The sequence below is a fragment of the Rhamphochromis longiceps genome, linkage group LG2 (genome assembly GCF_057381845.1).
Source record: "Rhamphochromis longiceps isolate RC_006_pf linkage group LG2, R_longiceps_female_GT1.1, whole genome shotgun sequence".
Lineage (NCBI taxonomy): Eukaryota > Metazoa > Chordata > Actinopteri > Cichliformes > Cichlidae > Rhamphochromis > Rhamphochromis longiceps.
Genome location: NC_140558.1, coordinates 4769502 through 4786925, shown reverse-complemented (window position 1 = coordinate 4786925; position 17424 = coordinate 4769502). Strand labels below are relative to the sequence as shown.

The window sequence follows — 17424 nt, the reverse complement described above, 5'->3', positions numbered from 1 at the left end:
AGGGTGTGTGTGTGTGTATGTGTGCGAGTCTCTCCAAGCAACGACCTGCGAACGGGCATCCGAGCCAGTCTGAGCAAAAAAACAGGAACCACATTAATTTCGAGTGTCTTTGCAATGTTCCCGACGATATTTCTACATTATTTGCTTTGATCTCGTCAAAGTTACCGTCTCACCAGAAGTCGGCTTCAGAAACGAAACAAGAAATTAATGCATCTCGCTCCGCTTTCCTGTTTGTTTTGACCTGGTAAGGTACCCCGGAGCGTCTGATTAGCTTTCCTTGCTAACAGCTCTTCTTCTGGTTCTCTCAGCATCTTAAACGCTAACTAATGCTAGCCTGCTAAGCTAACTCTGTCTGACCATTTCTATTATGTGTTTATATCATTTTTTTCTCATGTATACCTGATATGATATATCTGCTCTATATGTGTCTTTACGTAGAGGCTAATATTAAAGCGCACAGCGGGGCTTAAACCCGTTTGCGACTACATTTGTGGTCACTGTGAGCTAGTGGCTAACGGATAGCACCGAATAGCAGTTCCATCACATCTGTGGCTCCTCCGCAGGCACGGCAAGCTAATTCGGAGACAGAAAAAGAAACTCCTAAATAATTGAGTGTTTGTTGGCTTTTATCAGTACCGCAAGATAAAAAAAAAACACTCAATGGATTTTTTAAAAAAAAAAAGTTTTGTGTACATTTGATAATATATATAAATTATGGAGTTGTGTGATATTGCTTGTGCATCAAGAATATGAGACGCAGTAGGTAGGATAGTTTAAAATCATCCGGTTATGACGGGTTTTTTATACAGGATTATACGGAAACCGTTTTGAAATCTGTGTTCCTGGAATTCGTGTTCTCCCGAGTTGTAGATGGTTTCGTTTTCTGTTCTGTTTATTTCTGGAAAGCTTCATCACTGACACAGATGCTTCCTGCTCGGATTCATTTAACTGTGTGTGCTGGAATGTTCGCCAATGCTTAGGTTCACATGATTTGATACGAAGCTGTGCTGATCCAGATGAGGATATGTATATGTGCAATAATTGCGTCAGCAATGGCGTTACATTGAAATGAGAGGCTGACGTTTATTTCTGAGCTTTTTGAAGTCTTGGTGATTGCATAATGGCATCCGGCAACATGTCAAGAAGCATGACGGGTTGGTCTTCTGCATACGCTGTATAGTGTGCATAAGTAAAAGAACTTCCATGTGTATGAAAACTAGACTGTAATTCACAATTATTCATAAATATTTGGCCAATTTAGGTCATAAATAAGGCATTAGTTAAGAGGAATTTACCAGTATATCCAGGTATGTTGTTAGTAATATTATTTCTGTGCCTACCATATAGGTTCAAATAATAAATATAAAATAACAAATAATTTTTTCACTTCATGACTTGTAGGAGTTAATTCTATAAAACCCTTTTAGTTCGAATACATTTCAAACTACAGCGCACCTAAATAATACACATTCACAATTATTAGTTATACCTCTTAAAGTGCTCATTAACACAAATACCTAATTAGGAAGTCACATGGCAGCAACTCAATGGATTCAGGCATGCAGACTTTGTCAAGTCAACCCGCTGAAGTTTAAACTTAGCATCAGAATGAGGAAGAAAAGTGGTTTCAATAACTTTGAACTTGGTTTGACTGTTGGTGCCAGATGGGCTAGTCTGAGTATTTTCCTACACACCTCTCTGTACTGTGCACAAGTAAAACAAGTGCTCTCACAATCTAGTTTGAAGTTCAGTCTGGTCTGGAAAAGGGAAAATATCAAGTGAGCAAAAGCTCTTTGGATAAAAAGCCTTGTTTGTGCCAGAGGTCAGAGAAGAAAGCTGCTTTGAGTTGATAGGCAATCAACAGGGGCTTGAATATCAGCAGTTGGGCTCAACTGTCTTAAAACTGTGTTTAAATGGTACATAATAAATTCAAAATAAAATGTTTGCTGCAATGCTACCTTTGCCCCTGTTTTTAAATAAAGTCAATATATAGCAAGTCTTTGTTGTAAAGCTTTGATACAAACTCCATTTGGACTTGTCACGATAAACAGTGTTTTAGCCTTGAGGAATTACCCAGTATGCTGTTAAGCGGCATAATTGTGTAAATATGAAGTTATTAGTTAAATAGTTTGTTTGACAACTTGTGTCCTAGGATTGTTCCCAGTTGAAGAGATTTGCAGATTTGTAATGGCTGTCCTTATAATGTGTATGATTCATAGGACAGGAACTATGAGTGAGAAGACTGTACAGTCATAAAAGCCCCCTTCTCATGCGCTTCAGCAGTATCCATGGCAGTAATAAGATAAATAATAATATAAGCTATTTGAAAGGACACGGTGGGCGTTGTATCTTTTAACTGGTACAGCATTTATGAAAGACTGGTACACTGCTCAGCACTGCGTAATTTGCAGTCATAAATACCATTTATGACTTCGAGATTTTTAATTGCAATAAAAAGCTTTGTTTTATTTTGGTAGTAAATGATACATTTCTGTTGTTTGTCAGACAAAACAAGTTAACTAGATTTCAAATTATGCTATGAAAAGCTTTTTATGAAATTTACATTAGAAAATATATGTGATTAAGTTGATTGGGAATTAAAATGAGTTGTTCTGTGACATCATCAGCTAACCAAATGATGGGGATGGCATTTTGATAACTAGAGATATACTAATATATCAACAGAACATTTGCATTGGTCTTGATCAGTTGCAGAAGTCAATGTTATCAATTTTATAATGGGTAAATATATATCAGGATTGTTACAAAGGGCTGAAAGACTTCTAACAGTTATGTTACAAGCTGTCCAGACGATATCTTTGTTTTTGATACTAGTTTATTAAAAAACTAAAAGCTTGAAAAAATTAGATTATTTGTTATTTATGTCACAAAACTGTCCTGGCAGTAATTTAATACCGAAGCAACCTCTGATTTGTTTCCAATCTGTTCTGATTGGATAATCTTTATTGTGTTGAGCTCTTCAGATATAAAATAAGAATTATTTTTATCTACTTTAGTCTTAGGCCTTCTCAGTACAGTATAACCTGTTACCAAAACACTAGTGTCTAAGAAACAACAGGTGGATCTATACAGGTCAGTGGAAAAAATAAAAGTAGTTCTAAAGTTAGCTGCTGTAAAAACACCTTGGATTTAATCTGACAGTACTTTACAAGTGGTCTTATACAACAGTCCTCCAATACAGTCTACCTTAATAAAGGTTATAATTGTCCATGTTTGATGAAACTGTTTAAGCAAAGTGTTGATTCAGCTTTATGGTCATTCTAGAGTTGAGTTCTGGAGTTGTTGGTGTAAATGAGCTAGATAATGGGAGCGCAAACATCTCTCTAATAAAAACTGATCAGTATGATTTTATTGTGATTGATTTGAAATGGGCTGCATTAACTTTAACTTAATGTGGAACTGCAGTTAAAATCTATTTTAAATTTTTATTACTCCTCCAGTGATTTTATCAATTTTATCAATTTTAATAACTGGTTTCCTCTCACAGTGCATATACATGCATGTTAGGTTAACTGGTGATTCTAAATTGGCTATAAGTGTGTATGTGAGTATGAAGGGATGACTTTCCATTTATGCTAGACCTGCAAAAGACAGGCCGCCTGCCTAGGGAGTACTTTACCTCTCACTACATGAAAACTGTTCCAGCCCTAAGTTGGGTAAGATGGATGGATGAAACTGTACATTTTCCAAAAATGGTGACAATGGCTCTTACTCTTAGAGGCTCTTAGAGTGGAGTGTAACATATTAAGCCCTAAATACAGGAGAAAAAGCAGTAATTTGTCATATTGTGACAGGAATCGGTATGAATTTCAAATATTCAAGTTGTCATCCACTAATAAGAATGAGTAGTGACTGGGTGGTGGCGTAGCTCACTGGGTTGAGTAGAGGATCCATATGCCACATTCAAGAATAATTGGATAAGTTAGTATTTTTTTTTTCATGAGATGCCTAGATGTTAACAGCTGGAAATTTAATAATTACAGTAATTATTTTACCTCTAGTCACCTACTATACCTACTTATAACTAACTATTAATACTGAAATCAAATAAAAATTAAATTCTCATTAAGTGTACTTAAACTGAACCTGCAGCCCTTTATGTGGAGTCTCTCACGTATGCACATACCAACAAAGTCAGAAATCTCCAGCCTCCTACAGTGTCAGATAAGACATACATGTAAGACGACCCATAGTTTTTATATGGAAGGAAAAACACACGCACACACAGCAGTGTCAAAATCACACAGCTGCCTGGAGTGTGAAACTATTGTTGCCTAGTCATTGAATGTTTTTTTTTTTTAAATGCTGTGTATAGGGCCCCAAGCCAAACTAAATATGCCCCAAAGTTTGCTAAAGCTGGAGCAATACCAGAAAGCTACAAAATTAAATCTCATTTGGTTTATGTTAGCACGTATATAGCAAATATGCTTTGTAACTTATAACTAGTAGAATTGGTGAAAACACCATTTGTATGTTTGTATGTCATGTGTAAGCACAAGGCTAAGTACTCAGTGATGGACAACAACAAACTCCCATGAAAAGGAGTAGCAATATCAAAGTATGTAGCTACAAGCTGAGGAAATCCAAAGCACTGCCCTCTGTTGTAAATTAAACCAAAACTGCCCGAAGGCAGTGTCATGCTGTGTGTCACTGACCTGGCTCAAAGACTGTGTAAATGGAGATGGTTCACTGGGTGGCTATAGAAACGAAAGCTTCTACATGAGGGGAAAAAAACCCTCATAGAAGCTTTTTTCCTCATATTTTGTCATTTACCTTGAATAACAAAGAATATCAGAACTTTAACTGTACATAGAGAATAGATGGAAATGATGAAAATCACCCTTTGGTTTGATAAATACCATGTGTACATGCTTTAGGACTTCCATCAACAGGTATGACTAGTATGATCCTTTTGGCATGTATGTATTTAATTGCTAAGTGCTCTCAAACATGGAGCTATCGCTGTTTCCTCAATGACAGTAAACAGCTCAGTAAAAATCGCTGTGTCAGGCAATTATGAAATCAGGAAGTCATGTGAAAGTACAGTTTGTCACTACTTCTAAAAAACTGACACAAAATGCATTAAGTTATCAAGCTCCTTGTGGTATGAAATAACACTTTGCAGAAGTGGTCAGCAAGGAGAGTGGTGAGGGGGATAGATGGCACTTGGGTCTGGTATAAACTAAATGTCCCACGTATAAACTGATCTCTGGAGAATGCTAGAGAATCAGTCTTGTGTAAAGATCTGACTGATCATCTTTAAAAGATCAGTGATGAGTGCCATGAAGGGAAAAACTATGAAAAAGAGAGATGGAGTTGGGGGGGGGGAAGTAAAACAAGGTCCTCATTGCACTTTGAAGGACTTGACTGATCTTTTTGCTCATGTCTGAGTGCGAAATACCTTAAAAGGCCTTGCAGCCTCCAGGCTTTGTGGGTCAGAACTGTTTGGGCAGCAACAATGAGCCAATAGAGAGTGGTTACAATCTTTTGACAATTTGTATTTACGTTTGAAAATTCCAAATCAGAAATTAATAATTACATTTATAAGTTTAAAACAATTCACTTTGTTTAGTCTGTTAGTAGATAAACAGTATACTTCTCACGGGTTTTGATCTCGTTTCTATTTGCTGTAGTTATTTGATGAAAGCAGTTCTTAATTTTAGTTTGGAGTTCATTTGAAAAGCAGAGGGCTACAGTATTCAATTAGGCAGATGGAGAAATCCTGTACTGAGCAGCTGGTTGGGGTTAAGTAATCTGGGGCTGACACCGTGTTCTCAGTAGGTTTAAGGACAGTGCCCTAGCCGTACAGTATCTGCTGAGTGTCGAGCAACCACAGAGATTGCCTGGTGAGCAAGGTCATATAACTGTAAATACAGCATGACAAACGACCATAAAATATATTTGTAACTCTTAGCACTATTTTCTACAGTATTTGCAGACCTTTGTACATTAAGCCTGTGGTTTTCTTCCTGCTTTGGAAAGCCCCAGTCGCTAAATATCTCTAAGTGTATTGGTTTCTATATCTATTTTCAGCTTTGGTTTGCATAATTAGTTGCCACCCTGTCTATAATATGTATGTATGTATGTGTGATGTGTGTGTGTATATATATGTATATATATATATATATATATATATATATATATGTATGTATGTATGTATGTATGTATGTATGTATGTATGTATGTATGTATGTATGTATGTATGTATGTATGTATGTATGTATGTATGTATGTATGTATGTATGTATGTATATATATATATATATATATATATATATATATATATATATATATATATATATATATATATATATATATATATACGAAACTAAAGACTGAATTGGTTTAGTTGCCCAAGTTTCCTTGTTTTTTTATTTGTAGAAAGAAATAGTGACTCACTTTTGTTGATAATTTATTCTTTATAATGTATGAAAGTGACTTATCACAACTGGGGTGGGTGATCAGTAAAAATTATTTTAAGTCCCGTTTAAGCCAAATTGGAATCAGTAAAGCCAACAGTCAGTCAGCTATTACTGCATGCTTTCAAACCTCTTGAATTATACTTGTGATAGCTAGAGCAAGGCTTTGCAAATGGCTAATGCATTAATTTGACCTTGACCTCAGAGGTGAGTTTTCCTCTCTTGATTTGGCAGTAGTGCTGTTTGGCTTGGATTGAAGGGTAAAGTTAGTTTGCTGGCATCAAACTCAGCTATTAAAACCTCTCAACACTGCTCTGGAGCCATTTCAGGTCAAGTCATTGCTTACCTAGATCTGGGATCAGCTGTGCTCACTTGTTCAGCATTGGCTTTTGCACGGAAACTCATTTAATGGAATGTACTTTGGTTTATTTTCATCTGGGCACATTAAGGGTTTATGTTACAATGTTACATGAATATGATGGATACTCTCTACTACTGTTCATATAAATCAGTAAAATTAAGGAAATATTTTTAAAGATTTATAAAAATCATAGCAAACACAGAACTGTTTAAAGTTGTACACAAAGGCCATGCATTATATAAAACTAGACATGCATGGGAAACTGCATTATAATAATTATTTATATTAGTTTTTAAATATCAGTATCATTAGGTTGAACAACAATTAAGTGATTATAATATCATGAAACTGTTCCCTTGAAGTCTACAAACAATGATATGAACTGTTTCCCACTCTTAATATTTTGTTTACATTACACTTTAATAAGTACACAGTCTTGCTAGATTCTGTTGTGCGTTTCCGTTTTCCCAGATGGGTTTCTACTTACAAAAAGAAAATGACATCATTACTCTGGATACTTTTGTACATGCTCTTCCTTTTTCCACACGTGGAATTAGTTGGGTAAAAAAATGGTGCTTTTTCAATTACATTTTTTGTCATTTGCCTTGACTTAAATTATCTATTATACCTCTGTTCTTATCATAGTAAAAATGGCAAACAAAATTTAGCAAGTGCATCTTGAAGAGAAAAGCAACTCTTTTGTGTGTTCGATGCATGTGGAGAACAAGCATTGACTCGTGGCCACAGAGCAATAATTGAGAAGCAAATCCTCATTGATCTAAACTCATTTCTCTGCCCTTTTTGGTGAGAATGCAAAACTGCCTAAATGTAATGGCTAAAATATCCCTCTTAATTAACCTAACTACTTACCACAATGTAGATTTGTTCACTTAAAAAAAGTTCAAAATATAAAAAGATGCAGTTAAAGGAAGTAAAAGACAGCAGCAAAAGCTATAATTAAAATGTCACTTCCTCTATTCTCTGTGAAACTATAGCTTGAACTCGTATCAGATTTTGCTTGGTCACTGTTGTTCATTTGTCAGCTTATGCTCACAGCTGGTGTTTTGATCTATTGTTTACACACAGGAACTCACACACAGATGGGAATGACAAGACTTGTACTATCCTGTGTAGACTACTCTGTTAATTGAGCCTCATTCAGTCTTTGTATAGTAATGCAAAGGATATTCATTCTGTGATACTGGACAACAGGCTTCCTCATTGTTTGGGTTTGACTTTCCCATTGCACTGTCACTGCTTTCACAGAGATGCCAGACATACACAATGTACAAAGGCAACAGTGAAGTAAAATACCGGCAGAGTACTGGCCCAAAGTTGGAGTGCAGACATTTGGAAATTTCCATCAATGTGAGAACGAGTGAGAGAAAGAGGTGATACAGATCGATGCTAAATCAAAAAAGCTCAAAGTCACTGCCTCAAAGGAGGCTGGGCCCAGTAACTCCTCCAAGCTCTGCTAAGGTCGGGCTACCACCTAATCTGTAATGCTTTGATGGTGAACTGAAATGAGTGTGTTGAGGTATATGGAAGCTCTGGAAACAAAACATTTACTTTCAAATTTGTAGGTCGTGTATATCAGTAGGAAGTGTACTTCACACCAGTGGTGCATATTTTGTCACCATGGCAACTAAGAAAAAAGAAAGACATAGCAATCGAATTTACTATGTATTTAATAGATATCAGTACCATCAAAAAAAATAACCGATTACTTACATAATATGCATACAAGACATGAGATATATATCACCATACAAAACCTATCCGCAGATTATACACCTGCTGAATTTAGTGTGAACCACACCTGAATGTTAAAATGACTACTGCAGTTACTTTACAGTACAAGTTTGAAATAGATCTGTTGACTTAAAACCCCATTTTTACAGTAATTAATGTTCTTGTTCATAATCTTTTGCATAATTTTCTTGATAGAGGGTAATTACTTTAGATGTGCCAGCTCCACATGACTTTGTTGCTGTAGATGCTATCGTTTGATCAAAAACCACTGGTTTATTATTACTTAGTTTTCTAAGGATATATTAGTGTGAGCTCTAGGGGGACAATTTAAAGTACAGTCTTCACCTCTGAAGGCCTGAGGGAAATAATTAAACGTTTATGATTATAAGGCCTCTAAACAAAAAAATCTTCAACTACTTAATAGCTCTATTGGGATTGACTTGATAAAGAGGCTGCACTAAAAGTTGATAATACACTATCAAAAGTCCCATTTATCTTTTATGCAACATTGCTGAATGTTAGTGATGGCCTACTGTCATCCAGACATAATTCATGACAGTAAAGCCACAGTATATAGCCAATGCTTAGACAGTAATATATACTATGTATACTGTATAATAGACTTCTTTGGGAGATTGCACAGTCTGTGTGCAAATGACCTTTTTTAAGATGGTTATATTTAATAAAATGTGACCATAACCATTTCTTTAGTTTAAGAAAAATCTGATTTGGGTTATTGGTAAAGTGTTAAAAAATAAATTCTGTATGTCTGTTTACCCAGATGGCAACCAATCAAACTTTATGCAAATGTCCCAAACAAAATGCTGCTTTCCCTCCACTCCCACATTGGCTGCACAGAGCTGCACTTGTGTTTCCACTGTAGGCGTTAGAGCTTTTTTCAATGTCAAAGCCCTTCTGGGAAGCAAAGAAAGGTTGTTTTTTTTTGTTTTTTGTTTTTACCGTTTCCCTTGAAAGGCACATGAGTCCTATGAAATTTTAAGACAAATTAATTCAAAGGCCTTCATAAATCAGATGGTTGTTTATCCATAAAATATCAGTATAAAGTATCAGAAAATTGCTGTTACAGTTTCCAAAAATGTCTGTAGGTTGCATTTTCTAAACGACTGTCCAGAATGATATGATGCGTGCTGCATAGGCTGGTTACATGAAACAAGATTTAGCTCTGTTCACCCCCTTGAGCTGTCATATTCATCAGATTCTCTAGCTTCAAAGAAAATCAAGCTAACCAACATTTGACAGCCTATTGTACTAGTTTTTAAAGTACATGTTGCATGAAATAGTATAAAAATATGTGTTGAAATGGTTATTTTTATTAGATGTCCCCTGCATCTTCAAAATAGTTAACAGGAAGATTGTGAATGTTCCTCGAGGGAAAGAGATAACAAGGCCTGAAAAGAAGATGTCCCCCAAAGACATGTGCTTATTAATTTATCACAGAAGGAGCAGCTAAACTAGGCTAGGGCAGTGAGCTGTTGCTGCTGATTCAAGGGCAAACACCAGCTTTACTGCCTTTTTCCCCTCCTCCTTACCTCACTTGCCCTTTCTTCTGTGACTTCATTAGTGTTTCTGCACGCAAACTGGATTCTGTTTGAGCAAGATAATTGCCAGTTTTCCTCATTTGGCATAAGAAAAATAAAAAACAAACAAATTGTAAAAATGATGCGCCGTCTTTGTGTGGATACACTACTCAATTTTTCCCGTGTGCTTTTCCTCTTCTTATTCTTTCAGCCATTCTGTTTAGCCATTCTCTTTATGATGCTCTTTTATTCTCTATAACTCTACTCCTTTATTCCCCCATCTGTCTGTATCTTAGACTCTCAGCCTGACTTGACCTGCTGCTGTCTGCCTCCAAGAAATAGACTATAATTTCAAAGTTGTAAAATAAAAAAAAACTTTAACGTAAAATTAAAAATGTTAACTATCCGCAAAATATTTGATTTTGTACTAATAAATGACTGAATGCTAAATAATACTCTTCAACTCTAAAACTAATCTACAGATTAAGCTAGATAGAGTATAGTAGTATCTACTTGAGTCTTAGTAGGAAAATGTATTTATTTATATTAACATCTATTTATATGTAATCCTTCTATTCTGTTGCTTTATACACTTGCCATGAACAGTCTATGTAATAATTAGATGCTATTCAACCTTCAGGTTTTTTAACACAAAGGATAGTGCTATCTATGTATATATTGTTTTAAATTACTTAATATTTTTCTTAAATTGTACAAATTGAGAATAAAACAAATAATAATAATATTAAGTATCAAATTTGTAATTCTAGCAGCGAGAATCTAAATGACAGAGTATTTATTTCTCACCAAAATCCCTGCTCTCTGTTGTTGCCATTCATGCATTTTGCCCATTTAGAAGTAAGTCTGGTGGATAGTGAACATTATCTGCTAACAGCATGTCACTAAAATGTACAGATGAAGAAGAAGAAAACAAGTAAGTTATTACAACATTACAACAACATCCTTTTGCTGGGACAGGGTGTATTGTTAGGGTGGCTTAGTGCTACAAGGCAAATGAAAAGACTTGGCACTAATACCAGACAGCTTAAAATGTGCACATACAGGTTTTAGGTCAGCTTTCACACCACCTATATGTTTTTGATTTATATATGTTTTAATAGCTGTTGTATTTCCTGTCTTTGTGTTCGTGCTTTCTTTTACGGGCTCTCCCATGCAAACTGTTTATTTTTCGAAGCCCTATCTATTAATGTTTTGTATACTGAGACTGATACAGCTGTGTGTAATGTAAAAACACCTTAGCTGCTGGGATCAGCATAATCACTAGCTGTGCTTAGCAGGTTTTTGATATGCTTCGTGTTATGCAGGTTCTTGCAAATTAGTTAAACATTACGAATGGCTAACTGGGCTCAAGGTAGCAGAAAATTAAAACTATTTCTGTGAGGTGACATGTTGTAAGTAGTGTCTGAGTAAACGAGTCTCAATTTAAAAGCCGCCACTTTGTGCTCAGTAACTCAGATTGCAAATCAGATGGCACAGAAAATGTTTAAGTATACACACCCTGAATGATAAATACCAATGTCTGATATATTTGATGAGTGCTTAAAGTGACGTGTCATCTTCATTCCTTCAGTGACAGACCTTTTTTTGGGGGTTGGGGTTGGTCATTCCAACACTATCGACTTAACAATCAATGGATACATGTAAGAAATGACTTGAGTCCAACGCACCTAACACAGTAGGTGTGTGTGGAAATATGAGGCCATAATAATGGTTTTATGGCAGACCATAAAAGTTGATAAAGTTTAGGGGATTCATGTTTCTTCTCACGTTTACCTTTTAAGACTTTCAGGAAGGAGAATGAAAATCTCTTTCCTGAAGATTTTTTTTCTTTGCATGTATGTATCGCATGTGTATTTTACATAGTTTTCTGTTATTTACCTTTTGTCTTATGTTATGTCTTAGGTCTTATGTTTCACTAAGTTTTAAGACTGGGTTTTTATTCTATCAAAATATTTACTTTAGTTTCTTTTTTTTTTCTTTAATGGGATTAAGTAATATACTTGGCAAGAATTGTTCAGCGGCAAGGTTCAAGAAATTCAGAATAGATTTGTGAGGCAGTTGAGTCACGTAGACACCCAAGTTCCAATAAACTATTACACGAATTCACAGGAAATTTGTATCATTACCTTGAAAGGGAGACAGAAGCAAAGGCTGTTGTTGAACTTGGGGCACTGCAGTAAGGCCTACTGATCCTTAATGCAAGGTGCAGTTACTCTACCAGGTGGGCCACCAGGGCACAACAAAGGGCTTCTCTCTTTTTTAGTTTTTGGTTTAATATAAATGCTAAAAAAAACTCCCAGGCACTTTGTTTTAAGTGACAATTAAAACACTCTATTTCTTATACCACTATTATGTTTAATTGAGAGAATAGAGTTGGGTTTTTTTGTTTTTTAGATTGAGTATATGTTTTGTATGAGAATGAAGCCTTTTTAATTCTTCAGATTTTGACAAAGTCTATATATAATCTTCTGAAGAGCAAACAAAACCATTTTGAATCCAGGAAGCCAATCTGTGCAAGTATTTTTTTAAGCTCAGAAATTTAAGACAGTACATCATTGAGAATGAAAAACAGAACTACTGAAATGCAGGAAACAGGAGCAGTTTCTGGGTTTGTTCTTATGAAGAGAATTCCTGGCCCAGCTACTTCCTCCAACCTTCTTTTTGTCACCTTGTCCTTCCCTCATTTAGTTGGACCATGATAGTTTGGCACCTAATCACAGACTGCAGAATTGAACCACTTTGATCTCTTTTATTCAGTAGATTTCACACCATGGTGCGCGTTGGGGAGAATTTGCTGATTTATTTATAATGCCCTGTGAATATTTTATTTTCATTGTGGTCATGGACTCTGTTTTAATGGAAAAGACACTGTTTTGCACATCAGAGGTTCAACTTAACAAGTCTTTTGTTCTCATAGTTCTTTCCTCTTTTTTTTGCTGCTGTTATCACTTGGACCATGTCAGTGAACTGTGTGGTCATAGTCATATTGTGGAACCTCTGATCTTTCTGTTCAGGTTTCATATCTATGTGAACACAGGTGCTGGCATACTGAAATGTGATACAAGTCACATGGCAAGGATAGAGTCACGATCCAGAATCTGATTCTCCCGGCAGGTGTAGTTGAACTGACTCAAATCACATGATTAGTTGTGAATATAGTCCCTGGAAAAAAAAATCTTGCCACCTTAACTCAGTTTCTGCAAACTCGTATTTTACTTCGAAAGTTCTGATCATAAGTGATTCATTTCAAATTTGTTTCTGTTCCTTCTGCACCTTAAGCTCAAAAACCAGAAATCCTCATAGTCAAACATTAACCAAGTCTTTTCGTTAGCAGTGTTTGACTTTCAGAGGGTGAAACAGTTAATTTAGCTTATCTTCTGTGCTTTCTTTAGCACATCAACTGACCGTGTTTATTCTAGTGAGACAATAAAGTACAATTGGAAAATGCCAGAAGACTAGCAGAGCCATAGCCATACGTCTGGAGGTTTATTAGATGCCAAAACAGTATGATGTTTTGGCATCTAATAAGCAAATGTGAAACAAACGATTCCAGTCATTTCATCCTCTATCGCAGCTGATGCGAGGGAAACAATAAGAATATGCCTGTTCCCAAATGACATGCATTCCGGTTCTTTACTGGACCACACGGTCCCTCCCAATTGAAATGTGTGAGCTCATGGCTTTTTACCGTCTTATTGTTTAGCCGTGTGTCTCTGTGTACACCTTTCTGGGTGTGTGTCTTTTTCTTTGAACACCTTCCTTCCTCGTTCTTATTCAGGTTTATTTTTCTCTCCTCAAACACTTTAAAATTTATCATGTTCAACAATGCCCCTTAATGTTTAGAAGGACGTTGTAAAATGTATATGGGTTTAAGACAATCAGATAGAAGCATACAAATCAGTTCTATTGCTGACCAAACACTGCAGAGATCTTTTAAAGTAAATTTTCATAGCAGGCAAGGCTTTGGTTTAGTTGGTTGTCTAATCTCTTGATTAGAGATTGTCCTCATCTGTCTGTTTCCTCTGTCTGACATTGCTCAAGTGTTTTGAACCTGCCTGTTAATGTCAAGCTTTTGGTTCTGCTATTGAAGCTTTCAGCCTGGTGAATTAATAATCATCTAACAATATTCAGAAACGGTAGTTAGGGATTGCATAATGACTTTGTTTTCCGGGAACAAAGCTGTGTAGCTTGCGGGCTCTGACCCAGTACAAAGAGTTTTAGCTGCAACAGTGGGATTTTCTCTGGCTTTTAAAGAGGCTTAGCAATGCCAGTTCAGTTGGCCTTAGAAAAACTGGAGGCTGAAGAATCTCTTTATTAGTAATAACTGTGAGCAAACACAAGGGTACTGAAAGGTCAGTTTGATGAACTTAAGTAAAATATCCTATGTAGTCATTGGGAAAGCTTTGATATTAAATATCACTCTCTTAGTTTTTGCGGACAACAGTTCAGTAAGATGGGAACACTGGTACTCAAACAAAATGGCAGATAGGAGAGTAAGTAAAACTTGAGTCCCCAAACAGACCATATGGTACAAGAGACAATAATTATGTGTGCTGCCTTAAAAACCAAACTTGAAAACAGTTGTTTCTATGTTTATTGCAGTTCTTTTCTTCATCACAAGGAAACATGGCTGTGCCTGACAATTATAATATGCAAACTCTGTTTCAGCTGAGTCCCACAAAACCCAGAAATACGATTCCAAGTAATCTGATGGTCGATTTAGGTTTTATATTAACCAAAAATGCCAAAGAGCTCATTTTATCGTTAGTGCTTAAGTCAGTGCACTGGAGTTTTTTCATGGTTTTCCTGATTTGAGATTGTAGCTTTCATAACATGGCACAGGGCTTTATTTCCATATGGTTGTTGCCAAGGCTCTTAAAAAGGTTTGTAACTGGCTCCGTTTGATGGTCTTACTTACATGATCCAGATGACTGTTTATGAGATTTAGGTACTTTTGTAATTTTGAAATCTTACTGTTTTTGCAAAGAGAGGCAAATCTTTTATCTGTCAGTATTTTCCTGTCGTGCCAATTTCTGTTCCTGTTTATCTCTACTACTGCGCTTCTCTTATTGTAGAACTGTTGAATCCAAGTAGGCCAGGTGGGTTGTGTAACACACAGCCAAAACTGTGAATAAGATAGGGAAGAAAGGAGTGAAATGGAAAAGTGCATTTATACACTGTTTTATTGAGTCTGGAGCCTAAATGGGTCTACCTGCCTTTCCTTTGCTTCATCAACATAAAATACAGTTTGTGGTACATATTTCCATACTGACCAGTTAAGCAAAAGTAAACTTTTCCTCCTAATATACTTTCAGACACGTACACTCATCAGCTAGATCTCATTTTGCACGTATTCTAACATGCAACCATGTCCTGTCTGGGCAAATAATAGTTCACATTCATACAATGGCAGTATTGAGACACACATGCACACTCTAAAGGGGCAGGAAGTCAATAGGAACACACCTAATATAGACACATTAAATGGGACTCTTTGTGCATACGGGCAGGCACAGGTCTGTAAGACACTATGGCACAGCTTTCCAGAACAATCTTTATTGGTTTAATTATTGTATTCAGCTCTCCAGCTGACTTTTAGACAGCCTGATATCTCAAACCTTGAAGATTTCATTAGCGAGCAAGAAGAGCAGAAAAACAGAATGGGGAGTGAAGAAACAGGAAAGAAAGGATTTTAATGAAAAAAGATGAAAAGAAAATGGGCTTGGAGCATAGAAAAACTAGAAGAAGAGAAGGGAAAACTGAAACTCGCTGTTGTGGGTTTTTATTGCTGCGATTCCAGCTTTGGTATTGGGCCCAATGCATCTTTCATCACTAAATAACCATGAACATGCAATGTATGGATATAAAGCCTGAGAATAGAAACTGGAAGTGGAAAACTATAGCCCACATGAAACCCATTGTTACTACATGAAGTAGCTAATTGTGTTTTTCAACACACCTGCGATTGGTTAATTAAAACGTTCCATCTTTTTTGTCTCCATCCTTATCCTGTCTTCTTCTGCCATTATCTCCTGTTCTTTTCCCCTCCATCTTTTTTCTCTTCCTGGTTCTCTTCTCAGTGCAGCTAGAAGGGAATCCTGTTCGAGGGATTAGCGGTCTGTCAATGAGGAACTACCGGCTCATCTTCTGCCACAACCTGAAGCAGCCATAGATGATTCAGTGGTTTACTGGCCAGGGGAGGAGAGGATAGAACACACTTTCACTGCTACACGGTGAGTGCACACAAACACACAACACTTACCGAGCCACATCCGTAATTGAAGGGGAAAATAGACTCGGTGCATTTCTAAGCCATGATCACAGATCAGATGCACAGATGCACATCTGGGGTTTTTTAAGCAGTTTGGAACTTATGTAATACAGTCAACAGTGTGGTAAACTTGCCAAAGCGAGTTTATCATAATGTCTCATTGTCACACTTCCTTATAAACTATTTCTTAGATTTCATTTTATTATCTTTATGATTCTTGGTGCTATAAAGAGCCCAGATGTGAGGATACAAAGAGCACATCATCCTACAGCCAAGAATTAATTAGCTACAACCGATGAACTCTGCCAAGGGCTGTAAAATAAGCAGTCATTGGTACATGAAGGTATCCACTTAGTAATGCGAACAATCTGTTAAAGTAGGGTTAAACATAGTAGCTGTTGATATTGTAAAACAAACTGGATATCAAGAGAGTAAAAGAGAAGCACACTGAATATATGTAGCTTTATCTACTCATTACAAAGAATGCATTGAACGTATTTTAAATTATTAGTGCTGATATTTTTCTATTTTCACCTGAAAATCAAAATGTTTTAACATTGATGTTTGAAACTATTAAAATATGTACTCATATTGTATGTCATTTATATTTATATTGCATTGTATGTCATTATTGTAAACAAGGCCAGATTACTTGCTTACATTTAAAAGACCGCTATCATTAGTTACATAATACTGCAAGATTAGTTTCACTGGAACAAATTGAGATTACATTTCTGATAAACTGATGTTCCTCCCCCAGTGATGAGTGGACTGGACACCATCTGTCGATGTTTGCATTTAGATTACTCACCAAACAACCAACGTCAATATCAGACTTTTCATTTGATTATTTTGCATTGATTTTCATCCCATCCTGAATGTCATCACCTCTAAAGAAGCTACAGAGGACCACAGAACACATAATATAAGACTGCAGGAAGCAAACAAAGCAATTTGTCATGCAACATTTGTTATAGGATAAAAACACTGGTACAGTATTACAAACTGAAAACCAGACAATTAGTCAGTAGCTATTTTGAA

General features: G+C 36.2%; 1 protein-coding gene across 6 annotated transcripts in view; it reads left to right on the top strand.

The window, feature by feature from the left end:
- The window catches only part of fam13b (family with sequence similarity 13 member B), a 68976-nt gene continuing 51552 nt past the window's right edge, over window positions 1-17424 (top strand). For all 6 annotated transcript variants that reach the window (XM_085415353.1, XM_085415346.1, XM_085415341.1 and 3 more), the window contains exons 1-2: window positions 1-244; window positions 16193-16345. The gene's annotated coding sequence lies outside the window, so the exon portion shown is untranslated. The remainder of the gene's footprint in view (window positions 245-16192; window positions 16346-17424) is intronic.